Source organism: Vanacampus margaritifer, chromosome 5, assembly GCF_051991255.1.
Source record: "Vanacampus margaritifer isolate UIUO_Vmar chromosome 5, RoL_Vmar_1.0, whole genome shotgun sequence".
Taxonomy (NCBI): domain Eukaryota; kingdom Metazoa; phylum Chordata; class Actinopteri; order Syngnathiformes; family Syngnathidae; genus Vanacampus; species Vanacampus margaritifer.
The window spans coordinates 1,158,605-1,178,572 of record NC_135436.1 but is presented as its reverse complement, the minus strand read 5'-3'; positions in this window follow the sequence as shown (position 1 = coordinate 1,178,572).

The following is a 19,968-nucleotide window of genomic DNA, read 5'->3' as shown; positions in this document are numbered from 1 at the left end:
TAACCCTAATTTGAAACCCTAGTTTGAAACACTAACTCTAATGTAAAACCCTATTTTGAAACCGTAACCCTAATTTGAAACCCTAGTTTGAAACCCTAACCCTAATGTAAAACACTAGTTTGAAACCCTAACCCTAATTTGAAACCCTAACCCTAATGCAAAACCCTAGTTTGAAACCCTAACCCTAATGTAAAACCCTAGATTGAAACCCTAACCCTAATGCAAAACCCTAACCCTAATGCAAAACCCTAGTTTGAAACCCTAACCCTAATGTAAAACCCTAGTTTGAAACCCTAACCCTAATTTAAAACACTAGTTTGAAACCCTAACCCTAATTTGAAACCCTAGTTTGAAACCCTAACCCTAATGCAAAACCCTAGTTTGAAACCCTAACCCTAATGTAAAACCCTAGTTTGTAACCCTAACCCTAATGTTAAACCCTAGTTTGAAACCCTAACACTAATTTGAAACCCTAGTTTGAAACCCTAACCCTAATGTAAAACCCTAGTTTGAAGCATTAACCCTAATGTAAAACCCTAGTTTGAAACCCTAACCATAATGTAAAACCCTAGTTTGAAACCCTAACCCTAATGGTAAACCCTAGTTTGTAACCCTAACCCTAATGCAAAACCCTAGTTTGAAACCCTAACCCTAATGTAAAACCCTAGTTTGTAACCCTAACCCTAATGTAAAACCCTAGTTTGAAATCCTAACCCTAATGTAAAACCCTAGTTTGAAGCATTAACCCTAATGTAAAACCATTGTTTGAAACCCTAACCCTAATGTTAAACCCTAGTTTGAAACCCTAACCCTAACATAAAACCCTAGTTTGAAACCCTAACCCTAATGTAAAACCCTAGTTTGTAACCCTAACCCTAATTTGAAAACCGAGTTTGAAACCCTAACCCTAACGTAAAACCCTAGTTTGAATCCCTAACCCTAATGTAAAACCCTAGTTTGAAACCGTAACCCTAATTTGAATCCCTAGTTTGAAACACTAACTCTAATGTAAAACCCTATTTTGAAACGTAACCCTAATTTGAAACCCTAGTTTGAAACCCTAACCCTAATGTAAAACACTAGTTTGAAACCCTAACCCAAATTTGAAACCCTAGTTTGAAACCCTAACCCTAATGCAAAACCCTAGTTTGAAACCCTAACCCTAATTTGAAACCGTAGTTTGAAACCCTAACCCTAATGTAAAACCCTAGTTTGAAACCCTAACCCTAATGTTAAACCCTAGTTTGAAACCCTAACCCTAATTTGAAACCGTAGTTTGAAAACCTAACCCTAATGCAAAACCCTAGTTTGAAACCCTAACTCTAATGTAAAACCCTAGTTTGTAACCCTAACCCTAATGTAAAACCCTAGTTTGAAACACTAACCCTAATGTAAAACCCTAGTTTGTAACCCTAACCTTAATGTAAAACCCTAGTTTGAATCCCTAACCCTAATGTAAAACCCTAGTTTGAAACCGTAACCCTAATTTGAAACCCTAGTTTGAAACACTAACCCTAATGTAAAACCCTAGTTTGAAACCGTAACCCTAATGTTAAACCCTAGTTTGTTACCCTAACCCTAATATAAAAACCCTAGTTTGAAACCGTAACCCTAATGTTAAACCCTAGTTTGAAACCCTAACCCTAATCTAAAACCCCTTGTTTGTAACCCTAACCCTAATGTAAAACCCTAGTTTGAAAAACTAACACTAATGTAAAACCCTAGTTTGAAACCCTAACCCTAATGTTAAACCCTAGTTTGAATCCCTAACCCTAATGTTAAACCCTAGTTTGAAACCCTAACCCTAATCTAAAACCCCTTGTTTGTAACCCTAACCCTAATTTGAAACCCTAGTTTGAAACCCTAACCCTAATGTTAAACCCTAGTTTGAAACCCTAACCCTAATGTAAAACCCTAGTTTGAAGCATTAACCCTAATGTAAAACCCTAGTTTGAAACCCTAACCCTAATGTTAAACCCTAGTTTTAAACCCTAACCCTAACGTAAAACCCTAGTTTGAAACCCTAACCCTAATGTAAAACCGTCGTTTGTAACCCTAACCCTAATATAAAAACCCTAGTTTGAAACCCTAACCCTAATGTAAAACCCTAGTTTGTAACCCTAACCCTAATGTAAAACCCTAGTTTGAAACCCTAACCCTAATGTAAAACACTAGTTTGAAGCATTAACCCTAATGTAAAACCCTTGTTTGAAACCCTAACCCTAATGTTAAACCCTAGTTTGAAACTCTAACCCTAACGTAAAACCCTAGTTTGAAACCCTAACCCTAATGTAAAACCCTAGTTTGTAACCCTAACCCTAATTTGAAAACCGAGTTTGAAAACCTAGCCCTAACGTAAAACCCTAGTTTGAATCCCTAACCCTAATGTAAAACCCTAGTTTGAAACCGTAACCCTAATTTGAAACCCTAGTTTGAAACACTAACTCTAATGTAAAACCCTATTTTGAAACCGTAACCCTAATTTGAAACCCTAGTTTGAAACCCTAACCCTAATGTAAAACACTAGTTTGAAAACCTAACCCTAATTTGAAACCCTAACCCTAATGCAAAACCCTAGTTTGAAACCCTAACCCTAATGTAAAACCCTAGTTTGAAACCCTAACCCTAATGCAAAACTCTAACCCTAATGCAAAACCCTAGTTTGAAACCCTAACCCTAATGTAAAACCCTAGTTTGAAACCCTAATCCCAATGTTAAAACCTAGTTTGAGACCCTAACCCTAATTTGAAAACGTAGTTTGAAAACCTAACCCTAATATAAAACCCTAGTTTGAAACCCTAACCCTAACGTAAAACCCTAGTTTGAATCCCTAACCCTAATGCAAAACCCTAGTTTGAAATTCTAACCCTAATGTAAAACCCTAGTTTGTAACCCTAACCCTAATGTAAAACCCTAGTTTGAAACCCTAACCCTAATGTAAAACCCTAGTTTGAAGCATTAACCCTAATGTAAAACCATTGTTTGAAACCCTAACCCTAATTTGAAAACCGAGTTTGAAACCCTAACCCTAACGTAAAACCCTAGTTTGAATCCCTAACCCTAATGTAAAACCCTAGTTTGAAACCGTAACCCTAATTTGAATCCCTAGTTTGAAACACTAACTCTAATGTAAAACCCTATTTTGAAACCGTAACCCTAATTTGAAACCCTAGTTTGAAACCCTAACCCTAATGTAAAACACTAGTTTGAAACCCTAACCCCAATTTTAAACCCTAGTTTGAAACCCTAACCCTAATGCAAAACCCTAGTTTGAAACCCTAACCCTAATTTGAAACCGTAGTTTGAAACCCTAACCCTAATGTAAAACCCTAGTTTGAAACCCTAACCCTAATGTTAAACCCTAGTTTGAAACCCTAACCCTAATTTGAAACCGTAGTTTGAAAACCTAACCCTAATGCAAAACCCTAGTTTGAAACCCTAACTCTAATGTAAAACCCTAGTTTGTAACCCTAACCCTAATGTAAAACCCTAGTTTGAAACACTAACCCTAATGTAAAACACTAGTTTGAAACCGTAACGCTAATTTGAAACCCTAGTTTGAAACACTTGCCCTAATGTAAAACCCTAGTTTGAAACCGTAACCCTAATGTAAAACACTAGTTTGAAACCGTAACGCTAATTTGAAACCCTAGTTTGAAACACTTGCCCTAATGTAAAACCCTAGTTTGAAACCGTAACCCTAATTTGAAACCGTAGTTTGAAACCCTAACCCTAATTTGAAACCCTAGTTTGAAACCCTAACCCTAATGCAAAACCCTTGTTTAAAACCCTAACCCTAATGTAAAACCCTAGTTTGTAACCCTAACCCTAATGTAAAACCCTAGTTTGAAACCCTAACCCTAATGTAAAACCCTAGTTTGAAACCCTAAACCTAATGTTAAACCCTAGTTTGTAACCCTAACCCTAATATAAAAACCCTAGTTTGAAACCCTAACCCTAATGTTAAACCCTAGTTTGAAACCCTAACCCTAATGTAAAACCCCTTGTTTGTAACCCTAACCCTAATTTGAAACCCTAGTTTGAAACCCTAACCCTAATGTTAAACCCTAGTTTGAAACCCTAACCCCAATTTGAAACCGTAGTTTTAAAACCTAACCCTAATATAAAACCCTAGTTTGAAACCCTAACCCTAACGTAAAACCCTAGTTTGAATCCCTAACCCTAATGCAAAACCCTAGTTTGAATCCCTAACCCTAATGTAAAACCCTAGTTTGAAACCGTAACCCTAATTTGAAACCCTAGTTTGAAACACTAACTCTAATGTAAAACCCTATTTTGAAACCGTAACCCTAATTTGAAACCCTAGTTTGAAACCCTAACCCTAATGTAAAACACTAGTTTGAAACCCTAACCCTAGTTTGAAACCCTAACCCTAATGCAAAACCCTAGTTTGAAACCCTAACCCTAATGTAAAACCCTAGTTTGAAACCCTAACCCTAATGCAAAACCCTAACCCTAATGCAAAACCCTAGTTTGAAACCCTAACCCTAATGTAAAACCCTAGTTTGAAACCCTAATCCCAATGTTAAAACCTAGTTTGAAACCCTAACCCTAATTTGAAAACGTAGTTTGAAAACCTAACCCTAATATAAAACCCTAGTTTGAAACCCTAACCCTAACGTAAAACCCTAGTTTGAATCCCTAACCCTAATGCAAAACCCTAGTTTGAAACCCTAACCCTAATGTAAAACCCTAGTTTGTAACCCTAACCCTAATGTAAAACCCTAGTTTGAAACACTAACCCTAATGTAAAACACTAGTTTGAAACCGTAACGCTAATTTGAAACCCTAGTTTGAAACCCTAACCCTAATGTAAAACACTAGTTTGAAACCCTAACCCTAATTTGAAACCCTAGTTTGAAACCCTAACCCTAATGCAAAACCCTTGTTTGAAACCCTAACCCAAATGTAAAACCCTAGTTTGTAACCCTAACCCTAATGTTAAACCCTAGTTTGTAACCCTAACCCTAATATAAAAACCCTAGTTTGAAACCCTAACCCTAATGTTAAACCCTAGTTTGAAACCCTAACCCTAATGTAAAACCCCTTGTTTGTAACCCTAAACCTAATTTGAAACTCTAGTTTGAAACCCTAACCCTAATGTTAAACCCTAGTTTGAAACCCTAACCCTAATTTGAAACCGTAGTTTGAAAACCTAACCCTAATATAAAACCCTAGTTTTAAACCCTAACCCTAACGTAAAACCCTAGTTTGAATCCCTAACCCTAATGTAAAACCCTAGTTTGTAACCCTAACCCTAATGTAAAACCCTAGTTTGAAACCCTAACCATAATGTAAAACCCTAGTTTGAAACCCTAACCCTAATGGTAAACCCTATTTTGAAACCCTAACCCTAATGTAAAACCCTAGTTTGAAGCATTAACCCTAATGTAAAACCATAGTTTGAAACCCTAACCATAATGTAAAACCCTAGTTTGAAACCCTAACCCTAATGGTAAACCCTAGTTTGTAACCCTAACCCTAATGCAAAACCCTAGTTTGAAACCCTAACCCTAATGTAAAACCCTAGTTTGTAACCCTAACCCTAATGTAAAACCCTAGTTTGAAACCCTAACCCTAATGTAAAACCCTAGTTTGAAGCATTAACCCTAATGTAAAACCCTTGTTTGAAACCCTAACCCTAATGTTAAACCCTAGTTTGAAACCCTAACCCTAAAGTAAAACCCTAGATTGAAACCCTAACCCTAATGTAAAACTCTAGTTTGAAACCCTAACCCTAATGTTAAACCCTAGTTTGTAACCCTAACCCTAATATAAAAACTCTAGTTTGAAACCCTAACCCTAATGTTAAACCCTAGTTTGAAACCCTAACCCTAATGTTAAACCCTAGTTTTAAACCCTAACCCTAATTTGAAACCGTAGTTTGAAAACCTAACCCTAATATAAAACCCTAGTTTGAAACCCTAACCCTAACGTAAAACCCTAGTTTGAATCCCTAACCCTAATGCAAAACACTAGTTTGAAACCCTAACCCTAATATAAAACCCTAGTTTGTAACCCTAATCCTAATGTAAAACCCTAGTTTGAAACACTAACCCTAATGTAAAACACTAGTTTGAAACCGTAACGCTAATTTGAAACCGTAGTTTGAAACACTAACCCTAATGCAAAACCCTTGTTTGAAACCCTAACCCTAATGTAAAACCCTAGTTTGTAACCCTTACCCTAATGTAAAACCCTAGTTTGAAACCCTAACCCTAACGTAAAACCCTAGTTTGAATCCCTAACCCTAATGCAAAACCCTAGTTTGAAACCCTAACCCTAATGTAAAACCCTAGTTTGTAACCCTAATCCTAATGTAAAACCCTAGTTTGAAACCGTAACCCTAATTTGAAACCCTAGTTTGAAACCCTAACACTAATTTGAAACCGTAGTTTGAAACGCTAACCCTAACGTAAAACCCTAGTTTGAATCCCTAACCCTAATGTAAAACCCTAGTTTGAAACCGTAACCCTAATTTGAAACCCTAGTTTGAAGCATTAACCCTAATGTAAAACCCTAGTTTGAAACCCTAACCATAATGTAAAACCCTAGTTTGAAACCGTAACCCTAATTTGAAACCCTAGTTTGAAACCTTAACCCTAATGTAAAACCCTAGTTTGTAACCCTAACCCTAATGTAAAACCCTAGTTTGAAACCCTAACCCTAACGTAAAACCCTAGTTTGAATCCCTAACCCTAATGGTAAACCCTAGTTTGAAACCCTAACCCTAATGTAAAACCCTAGTTTGAAGCATTAACCCTAATGTAAAACCCTAGTTTGAAACCCTAACCATAATGTAAAACCCTAGTTTGAAACCCTAACCCTAATGGTAAACCCTAGTTTGTAACCCTAACCCTAATGCAAAACCCTAGTTTGAAACCCTAACCCTAATGTAAAACCCTAGTTTGTAACCCTAACCCTAATGTAAAACCCTAGTTTGAAACCCTAACCCTAATGTAAAACCCTAGTTTGAAGCATTAACCCTAATGTAAAACCCTTGTTTGAAACCCTAACCCTAATGTTAAAACCTAGTTTGAAACCCTAACCCTAACGTAAAACCCTAGTTTGAAACCCTAACCCTAATGTAAAACCCTAGTTTGTAACCCTAACCCTAATTTGAAAACCGAGTTTGAAACGCTAACCCTAACGTAAAACCCTAGTTTGAATCCCTAACCCTAATGTAAAACCCTAGTTTGAAACCGTAACCCTAATTTGAAACCCTAGTTTGAAACACTAACTCTAATGTAAAACCCTAGTTTGATACCGTAACCCTAATTTGAAACCCTAGTTTGAAACCCTAACCCTAATGTAAAACACTAGTTTGAAACCCTAACCCTAATTTGAAACCCTAGTTTGAAACCCTAACCCTAAAGCAAAACCCTAGTTTGAAACCCTAACCCTAATGTAAAACCCTAGTTTGAAACCCTAACCCTAATGTTAAACCCTTGTTTGAAACCCTAACCCTAATTTGAAACCGTAGTTTGAAAACCTAACCCTAATATAAAACCCTAGTTTGAAACCCTAACCCTAACGTAAAACCCTAGTTTGAATCCCAAACCCTAATGCAAAACCCTTGTTTGAAACCCTAACTCTAATGTAAAACCCTAGTTTGTAACCCTAACCCTAATGTAAAACCCTAGTTTGAAACACTAACCCTAATGTAAAACACTAGTTTGAAACCGTAACGCTAATTTGAAACCCTAGTTTGAAACACTTACCCTAATGTAAAACCCTAGTTTGAAACCCAAACCCTAACGTAAAACCCTAGTTTGAATCCCTAACCCTAATGCAAAACCCTAGTTTGAAACCCTAACCCTAATGTAAAACGCTAGTTTGTAACCCTAACCCTAATGTAAAACCCTAGTTTGAAACACTAACCCTAATGTAAAACACTAGTTTGAAACCGTAACGCTAATTTGAAACCCTAGTTTGAAACACTTGCCCTAATGTAAAACCCTAGTTTGAAACCGTAACCCTAATTTGAAACCCTAGTTTGAAACCCTAACCCTAATTTGAAACCCTAGTTTGAAACCCTAACCCTAATGCAAAACCCTTGTTTGAAACCCTAACCCTAATGTAAAACCCTAGTTTGTAACCCTAACCCTAATGTAAAACCCTAGTTTGAAACCCTAACCCTAATATAAAACCCTAGTTTGAAACCCTAACCCTAATGTTAAACCCTAGTTTGTAACCCTAACCCTAATATAAAAACCCTAGTTTGAAACCCTAACCCTAATGTTAAACCCTAGTTTGAAACCCTAACCCTAACGTAAAACCCTAGTTTGAATCCCTAACCCTAATGTAAAACCCTAGTTTGTAACCCTAACCCTAATGTAAAACCCTAGTTTGAAACCCTAACCATAATGTAAAACCCTAGTTTGAAACCCTAACCCTAATGGTAAACCCTAGTTTGAAACCCTAACCCTAATGTAAAACCCTAGTTTGAAGCATTAACCCTAATGTAAAACCCTAGTTTGAAACCCTAACCATAATGTAAAACCCTAGTTTGAAACCCTAACCCTAATGGTAAACCCTAGTTTGTAACCCTAACCCTAATGCAAAACCCTAGTTTGAAACCTTAACCCTAATGTAAAACCCTAGTTTGTAACCCTAACCCTAATGTAAAACCCTAGTTTGAAACCCTAACCATAATGTAAAACCCTAGTTTGAAACCCTAACCCTAATGGTAAACCCTAGTTTGTAACCCTAACCCTAATGCAAAACCCTAGTTTGAAACCCTAATCCCAATGTTAAAACCTAGTTTGAAACCCTAACCCTAATTTGAAAACGTAGTTTGAAAACCTAACCCTAATATAAAACCCTAGTTTGAAACCCTAACCCTAACGTAAAACCCTAGTTTGAATCCCTAACCCTAATGCAAAACCCTAGTTTGAAACCCTAACCCTAATGTAAAACCCTAGTTTGTAACCCTAACCCTAATGTAAAACCCTAGTTTGAAACACTAACCCTAATGTAAAACACTAGTTTGAAACCGTAACGCTAATTTGAAACCCTAGTTTGAAACCCTAACCCTAATGTAAAACACTAGTTTGAAACCCTAACCCTAATTTGAAACCCTAGTTTGAAACCCTAACCCTAATGCAAAACCCTAGTTTGAAACCCTAACCATAATGTAAAACCCTAGTTTGTAACCCTAACCCTAATGTAAAACCCTAGTTTGAAACCCTAACCCTAATGTAAAACCCTAGTTTGAAGCATTAACCCTAATGTAAAACCCTTGTTTGAAACGCTAACCCTAATGTTAAACCCTAGTTTGAAACCCTAACCCTAACGTAAAACCCTAGTTTGAAACCCTAACCCTAATGTAAAACCCTAGTTTGTAACCCTAACCCTAATTTGAAAACCGAGTTTGAAAACCTAGCCCTAACGTAAAACCCTAGTTTGAATCCCTAACCCTAATGTAAAACCCTAGTTTGAAACCGTAACCCTAATTTGAAACCCTAGTTTGAAACACTAACTCTAATGTAAAACCCTATTTTGAAACCGTAACCCTAATTTGAAACCCTAGTTTGAAACCGTAACCCTAATGTAAAACACTAGTTTGAAACCCTAACCCTAATTTGAAACCCTAACCCTAATGCAAAACCCTAGTTTGAAACCCTAACCATAATGTAAAACCCTAGCTTGAAACCCTAACCCTAATGGTAAACCCTAGTTTGAAACCCTAACCCTAATGTAAAACCCTAGTTTGAAGCATTAACCCTAATGTAAAACCCTAGTTTGAAACCCTAACCATAATGTAAAACCCTAGTTTGAAACCCTAACCCTAATGGTAAACCCTAGTTTGTAACCCTAACCCTAATGCAAAACCCTAGTTTGAAACCCTAACCGTAATGTAAAACCCTAGTTTGTAACCCTAACCCTAATGTAAAACCCTAGTTTGAAACCCTAACCCTAATGTAAAACCCTAGTTTGAAGCATTAACCCTAATGTAAAACCCTTGTTTGAAACCCTAACCCTAATGTTAAACCCTAGTTTGAAACCCTAACCCTAACGTAAAACCCTAGTTTGAAACCCTAACCCTAATGTAAAACTCTAGTTTGAAACCCTAACCCTAATGTTAAACCCTAGTTTGTAACCCTAACCCTAATATAAAAAACCCTAGTTTGAAACCCTAACCCTAATGTTAAACCCTAGTTTGAAACCCTAACCCTAATGTAAAACCCCTTGTTTGTAACCCTAACCCTAATGTTAAACCCTAGTTTGAAACCCTAACCCTAACGTAAAACCCTAGTTTGAAACCCTAACCCTAATGTAAAACTCTAGTTTGTAACCCTAACCATATTTTGAAAATCGAGTTTGAAACGCTAACCCTAACGTAAAACCCTAGTTTGAATCCCTAACCCTAATGTAAAACCCTATTTTGAAACCGTAACCCTAATTTGAAACCCTAGTTTGAAACCCTAACCCTAATGTAAAACACTAGTTTGTAACCCTAACCCTAATTTGAAACCCTAGTTTGAAACCCTAACCCTAATGCAAAACCCTCGTTTGAAACCCTAACCCTAATGTAAAACCCTAGTTTGAAACCCTAACCCTAATGTTAAACCCTAGTTTGAAACCCTAACCCTAATTTGAAACCGTAGTTTGAAAACCTAACCCTAATATAAAACTCTAGTTTGAAACCCTAACCCTAACGTAAAACCCTAGTTTGAATCCCTAACCCTAATGCAAAACCCTAGTTTGAAACCCTAACTCTAATGTAAAACCCTAGTTTGTAACCCTAACCCTAATGTAAAACCCTAATTTGAAACACTAACCCAAATGTAAAACACTAGTTTGAAACCGTAACCCTAATTTGAAAGCTTAGTTTGAAACCCTAACCCTAATGAAAAACCCTTGTTTGAAACCCTAACCCTAATGTAAAACCCTAGTTTGAAACCCTAACCCTAATGTTAAACCCTAGTTTGTAACCCTAACCCTAATATAAAAACCCTAGTTTGAAACCCTAACCCTAATTTGAAACCCTAGTTTGAAACACTAACCCTAATGTTAAACCCTAGTTTGAAACCCTAACCCTAATTTGAAACCGTAGTTTGAAAACCTAACCCTAATATAAAACCCTAGTTTGAAACCCTAACCCTAACGTAAAACCCTAGTTTGAATCCCTAACCCTAATGCAAAACCCTAGTTTGAAACCCTAACCCTAATGTAAAACCCTAGTTTTTAACCCTAATACTAATGTAAAACCCTAGTTTGAAACACTAACCCTAGTGTAAAACACTAGTTTGAAACCGTAACGCTAATTTGAAACCCTAGTTTGAAACACTTGCCCTAATGTAAAACCCTAGTTTGAAACCGTAACCCTAATTTGAAACCCTAGTTTGAAACCCTAACCCTAATTTGAAACCCTAGTTTGAAACCCTAACCCTAATGTAAAACCCTAGTTTGTAACCCTAACCCTAATGTTAAACCCTAGTTTGTAACCCTAACCCTAATATAAAAACCCTAGTTTGAAACCCTAACCCTAATGTTAAACCCTAGTTTGAAACCCTAACCCTAATGTAAAACCCCTTGTTTGTAACCCTAAACCTAATTTGAAACTCTAGTTTGAAACCCTAACCCTAATGTTAAACCCTAGTTTGAAACCCTAACCCTAATTTGAAACCGTAGTTTGAAAACCTAACCCTAATATAAAACCCTAGTTTTAAACCCTAACCCTAACGTAAAACCCTAGTTTGAATCCCTAACCCTAATGTAAAACCCTAGTTTGTAACCCTAACCCTAATGTAAAACCCTAGTTTGAAACCCTAACCATAATGTAAAACCCTAGTTTGAAACCCTAACCCTAATGGTAAACCCTATTTTGAAACCCTAACCCTAATGTAAAACCCTAGTTTGAAGCATTAACCCTAATGTAAAACCCTAGTTTGAAACCCTAACCATAATGTAAAACCCTAGTTTGAAACCCTAACCCTAATGGTAAACCCTAGTTTGTAACCCTAACCCTAATGCAAAACCCTAGTTTGAAACCCTAACCCTAATGTAAAACCCTAGTTTGTAACCCTAACCCTAATGTAAAACCCTAGTTTGAAACCCTAACCCTAATGTAAAACCCTAGTTTGAAGCATTAACCCTAATGTAAAACCCTTGTTTGAAACCCTAACCCTAATGTTAAACCCTAGTTTGAAACCCTAACCCTAAAGTAAAACCCTAGTTTGAAACCCTAACCCTAATGTAAAACTCTAGTTTGAAACCCTAACCCTAATGTTAAACCCTAGTTTGTAACCCTAACCCTAATATAAAAACTCTAGTTTGAAACCCTAACCCTAATGTTAAACCCTAGTTTGAAACCCTAACCCTAATGTTAAACCCTAGTTTTAAACCCTAACCCTAATTTGAAACCGTAGTTTGAAAACCTAACCCTAATATAAAACCCTAGTTTGAAACCCTAACCCTAACGTAAAACCCTAGTTTGAATCCCTAACCCTAATGCAAAACACTAGTTTGAAACCCTAACCCTAATATAAAACCCTAGTTTGTAACCCTAATCCTAATGTAAAACCCTAGTTTGAAACACTAACCCTAATGTAAAACACTAGTTTGAAACCGTAACGCTAATTTGAAACCGTAGTTTGAAACACTAACCCTAATGCAAAACCCTTGTTTGAAACCCTAACCCTAATGTAAAACCCTAGTTTGTAACCCTTACCCTAATGTAAAACCCTAGTTTGAAACCCTAACCCTAACGTAAAACCCTAGTTTGAATCCCTAACCCTAATGCAAAACCCTAGTTTGAAACCGTAACCCTAATTTGAATCCCTAGTTTGAAACACTAACTCTAATGTAAAACCCTAGTTTGAAACCGTAACCCTAATTTGAAACCCTAGTTTGAAACCCTAACCCTAATGTAAAACACTAGTTTGAAACCCTAACCCAAATTTTAAACCCTAGTTTGAAACCCTAACCCTAATGCAAAACCCTAGTTTGAAACCCTAACCCTAATTTGAAACCGTAGTTTGAAACCCTAACCCTAATGTAAAACCCTAGTTTGAAACCCTAACCCTAATGTTAAACCCTAGTTTGAAACCCTAACCCTAATTTGAAACCGTAGTTTGAAAACCTAACCCTAATGCAAAACCCTAGTTTGAAACCCTAACTCTAATGTAAAACCCTAGTTTGTAACCCTAACCCTAATGTAAAACCCTAGTTTGAAACACTAACCCTAATGTAAAACACTAGTTTGAAACCGTAACGCTAATTTGAAACCCTAGTTTGAAACACTTACCCTAATGTAAAACCCTAGTTTGAAACCGTAACCCTAATTTGAAACCCTAGTTTGAAACCCTAACCCTAATGCAAAACCCTTGTTTGAAACAATTAAACCCTAATGTAAAACCCTAGTTTGTAACCCTAACCCTAATGTAAAACCCTAGTTTGAAACCCTAACCCTAATGTAAAACCCTAGTTTGAAACCCTAACCCTAATGTTAAACCCTAGTTTGTAACCCTAACCCTAATATAAAAACCCTAGTTTGAAACCCTAACCCTAATGTTAAACCCTAGTTTGAAACCCTAACCCTAATGTAAAACCCCTTGTTTGTAACCCTAACCCTAATTTGAAACCCTAGTTTGAAACCCTAACCCTAATGTTAAACCCTAGTTTGAAACCCTAACCCCAATTTGAAACCGTAGTTTTAAAACCTAACCCTAATATAAAACCCTAGTTTGAAACCCTAACCCTAACGTAAAACCCTAGTTTGAATCCCTAACCCTAATGCAAAACCCTAGTTTGAAACCCTAACCCTAATGTAAAACCCAAGTTTGTAACCCTAACCCTAATGTAAAATCCTAGTTTGAAACACTAACCCTAATGTAAAACACTAGTTTGAAACCGTAACGCTAATTTGAAACCCTAGTTTGAAACACTTACCCTAATGTAAAACCCTAGTTTAAAACCGTAACCCTAATTTGAAACCCTAGTTTGAAACCCTAACCCTAATGTAAATCACTAGTTTGAAACCCTAACCCTAATTTGAAACCCTAGTTTGAAACCCTAACCCTAATGCAAAACCCTAGTTTGAAACCCTAACCCTAATGTAAAACCCTAGTTTGTAACCCTAACCCTAATGTAAAACCCTAGTTTGAAGCATTAACCCTAATGTAAAACCCTAGTTTGAAACCCTAACCCTAATGCAAAACCCTAGTTTGAAACCCTAACCCTAATGTAAAACCCTAGTTTGTAACCCTAACCCTAATGTTAAACCCTAGTTTGAAACCCTAACCCTAATTTGAAACCGTAGTTTGAAAACCTAACCCTAATATAAAACCCTAGTTTGAAACCCTAACCCTAACGTAAAACCCTAGTTTGAATCCCTAACCCTAATGCAAAACCCTAGTTTGAAACCCTAACCCTAATGTAAAACCCTAGTTTGAAACCGTAACCCTAATTTGAAACCCTAGTTTGAAACACTAACCCTAATGTAAAACCCTAGTTTGAAACCGTAACCCTAATTTGAAACCCTAGTTTGAAACCCTAATCTAAAACCCCTTCTTTGTAACCCTAACCCTAATGTAAAACCCTAGTTTGAAAAACTAACACTAATGTAAAACCCTAGTTTGAAACCCTAACCCTAATGTTAAACCCTAGTTTGAATCCCTAACCCTAATGTTAAACCCTAGTTTGAAACCCTAACCCTAATCTAAAACCCCTTGTTTGTAACCCTAACCCTAATTTGAAACCCTAGTTTGAAACCCTAACCCTAATGTTAAACCCTAGTTTGAAACCCTAACCCTAATGTAAAACCCTAGTTTGAAGCATTAACCTTAATGTAAAACCCAAGTTTGAAACCCTAACCCTAATGTTAAACCCTAGTTTGAAACTCTAACCCTAACGTAAAACCCTAGTTTGAAACCCTAACCCTAATGTAAAACCCTAGTTTGAAACTCTAACCCTAATGTAAAACCCTAGTTTGTAACCCTAACCCTAATGTAAAACCCTAGTTTGAAACCCTAACCCTAATGTAAAACACTAGTTTGAAACCCTAACCCTAATTTGAAACCCTAGTTTGAAACCCTAACCCTAATGCAAAACCCTAGTTTGAAACCCTAACCCTAATGTAAAACCCTAGTTTGTAACCCTAACCCTAATGTAAAACCCTAGTTTGAAACCCTAACCCTAATGTAAAACCCTAGTTTGAAGTATTAACCCTAATGTAAAACCCTTGTTTGAAACCCTAACCCTAATGTTAAACCCTAGTTTGAAACTCTAACCCTAACGTAAAACCCTAGTTTGAAACCCTAACCCTAATGTAAAACCCTAGTTTGTAACCCTAACCCTAATTTGAAAACCGAGTTTGAAAACCTAGCCCTAACGTAAAACCCTAGTTTGAATCCCTAACCCTAATGTAAAACCCTAGTTTGAAACCGTAACCCTAATTTGAAACCCTAGTTTGAAACACTAACTCTAATGTAAAACCCTATTTTGAAACCGTAACCCTAATTTGAAACCCTAGTTTGAAACCCTAACCCTAATGTAAAACACTAGTTTGAAACCCTAACCCTAATTTGAAACCCTAACCCTAATGCAAAACCCTAGTTTGAAACCCTAACCCTAATGTAAAACCCTAGTTTGAAACCCTAACCCTAATGCAAAACCCTAACCCTAATGCAAAACCCTAGTTTGAAACCCTAACCCTAATGTAAAACCCTAGTTTGAAACCCTAATCCTAATGTAAAACACTAGTTTGAAACCGTAACGCTAATTTGAAACCCTAGTTTGAAACCCTAACCCTAATGTTAAACCCTAGTTTGAAACCCTAACCCTAATGTAAAACCCTAGTTTGAAGCATTAACCCTAATGTAAAACCCTAGTTTGAAACCCTAACCCTAATGTTAAACCCTAGTTTTAAACCCTAACCCTAACGTAAAACCCTAGTTTGAAACCCTAACCCTAATGTAAATTCCTAGTTTGAAACTCTAACCCTAATGTAAAACCCTAGTTTGAAACCCTAACCCTAATCTAAAACCCCTTCTTTGTAACCCTAACCCTAATGTAAAACCCTAGTTTGAAAAACTAACACTAATGTAAAACCCTAGTTTGAAACCCTAACCCTAATGTTAAACCCTAGTTTGAATCCCTAACCCTAATGTTAAACCCTAGTTTGAAACCCTAACCCTAATCTAAAACCCCTTGTTTGTAACCCTAACCCTAATTTGAAACCCTAGTTTGAAACCCTAACCCTAATGTTAAACCCTAGTTTGAAACCCTAACCCTAATGTAAAACCCTAGTTTGAAGCATTAACCCTAATGTAAAACCCTAGTTTGAAACCCTAACCCTAATGTTAAACCCTAGTTTTAAACCCTAACCCTAACGTAAAACCCTAGTTTGAAACCCTAACCCTAATGTAAAACCCTAGTTTGAAACTCTAACCCTAATGTAAAACCCTAGTTTGTAACCCTAACCCTAATGTAAAACCCTAGTTTGAAACCCTAACCCTAATGTAAAACACTAGTTTGAAACCCTAACCCTAATTTGAAACCCTAGTTTGAAACCCTAACCCTAATGCAAAACCCTAGTTTGAAACCCTAACCCTAATGTAAAACCCTAGTTTGTAACCCTAACCCTAATGTAAAACCCTAGTTTGAAACCCTAACCCTAATGTAAAACCCTAGTTTGAAGTATTAACCCTAATGTAAAACACTTGTTTGAAACCCTAACCCTAACGTAAAACCCTAGTTTGAAACCCTAACCCTAATGTAAAACCCTAGTTTGTAACCCTAACCCTTATTTGAAAACCGAGTTTGAAAACCTAGCCCTAACGTAAAACCCTAGTTTGAATCCCTAACCCTAATGTAAAACCCTAGTTTGAAACCGTAACCCTAATTTGAAACCCTAGTTTGAAACACTAACTCTAATGTAAAACCCTATTTTGAAACCGTAACCCTAATTTGAAACCCTAGTTTGAAACCCTAACCCTAATGTAAAACACTAGTTTGAAACCCTAACCCTAATTTGAAACCCTAACCCTAATGCAAAACCCTAGTTTGAAACCCTAACCCTAATGTAAAACCCTAGTTTGAAACCCTAACCCTAATGCAAAACCCTAACCCTAATGCAAAACCCTAGTTTGAAACCCTAACCCTAATGTAAAACCCTAGTTTGAAACCCTAATCCCAATGTTAAAACCTAGTTTGAAACCCTAACCCTAATTTGAAAACGTAGTTTGAAGACCTAACCCTAATATAAAACCCTAGTTTGAAACCCTAACCCTAACGTAAAACCCTAGTTTGAATCCCTAACCCTAATGCAAAACCCTAGTTTGAAACCCTAACCCTAATGTAAAACCCTAGTTTGTAACCCTAACCCTAATGTAAAACCCTAGTTTGAAACCCTAACCCTAATGTAAAACCCTAGTTTGAAGCATTAACCCTAATGTAAAACCCTTGTTTGAAACGCTAACCCTAATGTTAAACCCTAGTTTGAAACCCTAACCCTAACGTAAAACCCTAGTTTGAAACCCTAACCCTAATGTAAAACCCTAGTTTGTAACCCTAACCCTAATTTGAAAACCGAGTTTGAAAACCTAGCCCTAACGTAAAACCCTAGTTTGAATCCCTAACCCTAATGTAAAACCCTAGTTTGAAACCGTAATCCTAATTTGAAACCCTAGTTTGAAACACTAACTCTAATGTAAAACCCTATTTTGAAACCGTAACCCTAATTTGAAACCCTAGTTTGAAACCGTAACCCTAATGTAAAACACTAGTTTGAAACCCTAACCCTAATGTAAAACCCTAGTTTGTAACCCTAACCCTAATGTTAAACCCTAGTTTGAAACCCTAACCCTAATTTGAAACCGTAGTTTGAAAACCTAACCCTAATATAAAACCCTAGTTTGAAACCCTAACCCTAACGTAAAACCCTAGTTTGAATCCCTAACCCTAATGCAAAACCCTAGTTTGAAACCCTAACCCTAATGTAAAACCCTAGTTTGTAACCCTAACCTTAATGTAAAACCCTAGTTTGAATCCCTAACCCTAATGTAAAACCCTAGTTTGAAACCGTAACCCTAATTTGAAACCCTAGTTTGAAACACTAACCCTAATGTAAAACCCTAGTTTGAAACCGTAACCCTAATTTGAAACCCTAGTTTGAAACCCTAACCCTAATGTAAAAAACTAGTTTGAAACCGTAACCCTAATTTGAAACCCTAGTTTGAAACCCTAACCCTAATCTAAAACCCCTTCTTTGTAACCCTAACCCTAATGTAAAACCCTAGTTTGAAAAACTAACACTAATGTAAAACCCTAGTTTGAAACCCTAACCCTAATGTTAAACCCTAGTTTGAATCCCTAACCCTAATGTAAAACCCTAGTTTGTAACCCTAACCCTAATTTGAAAACCGAGTTTGAAAACCTAGCCCTAACGTAAAACCCTAGTTTGAATCCCTAACCCTAATGTAAAACCCTAGTTTGAAACCGTAACCCTAATTTGAAACCCTAGTTTGAAACACTAACTCTAATGTAAAACCCTATTTTGAAACCGTAACCCTAATTTGAAACCCTAGTTTGAAACCGTAACCCTAATGTAAAACACTAGTTTGAAACCCTAACCCTAATGTAAAACCCTAGTTTGTAACCCTAACCCTAATGTTAAACCCTAGTTTGAAACCCTAACCCTAATTTGAAACCGTAGTTTGAAAACCTAACCCTAATATAAAACCCTAGTTTGAAACCCTAACCCTAACGTAAAACCCTAGTTTGAATCCCTAACCCTAATGCAAAACCCTAGTTTGAAACCCTAACCCTAATGTAAAACCCTAGTTTGTAACCCTAACCTTAATGTAAAACCCTAGTTTGAATCCCTAACCCTAATGTAAAACCCTAGTTTGAAACCGTAACCCTAATTTGAAACCCTAGTTTGAAACACTAACCCTAATGTAAAACCCTAGTTTGAAACCGTAACCCTAATTTGAAACCCTAGTTTGAAACCCTAACCCTAATGTAAAAAACTAGTTTGAAACCGTAACCCTAATTTGAAACCCTAGTTTGAAACCCTAACCCTAATCTAAAACCCCTTCTTTGTAACCCTAACCCTAATGTAAAACCCTAGTTTGAAAAACTAACACTAATGTAAAACCCTAGTTTGAAACCCTAACCCTAATGTTAAACCCTAGTTTGAATCCCTAACCCTAATGTTAAACCCTAGTTTGAAACCCTAACCCTAATCTAAAACCCCTTGTTTGTAACCCTAACCCTAATTTGAAACCCTAGTTTGAAACCCTAACCCTAATGTTAAACCCTAGTTTGAAACCCTAACCCTAATGTAAAACCCTAGTTTGAAGCATTAACCCTAATGTAAAACCCTAGTTTGAAACCCTAACCCTAATGTTAAACCCTAGTTTTAAACCCTAACCCTAACGTAAAACCCTAGTTTGAAACCCTAACCCTAATGTAAAACCCTAGTTTGAAACTCTAACCCTAATGTAAAACCCTAGTTTGTAACCCTAACCCTAATGTAAAACCCTAGTTTGAAACCCTAACCCTAATGTAAAACACTAGTTTGAAACCCTAACCCTAATTTGAAACCCTAGTTTGAAACCCTAACCCTAATGCAAAACCCTAGTTTGAAACCCTAACCCTAATGTAAAACCCTAGTTTGTAACCCTAACCCTAATGTAAAACCCTAGTTTGAAACCCTAACCCTAATGTAAAACCCTAGTTTGAAGCATTAACCCTAATTTAAAACCCTTGTTTGAAACCCTAACCCTAATGTTAAACCCTAGTTTGAAACTCTAACCCTAACGTAAAACCCTAGTTTGAAACCCTAACCCTAATGTAAAACCCTAGTTTGTAACCCTAACCCTAATTTGAAAACCGAGTTTGAAAACCTAGCCCTAACGTAAAACCCTAGTTTGAATCCCTAACCCTAATGTAAAACCCTAGTTTGAAACCGTAACCCTAATTTGAAACCCTAGTTTG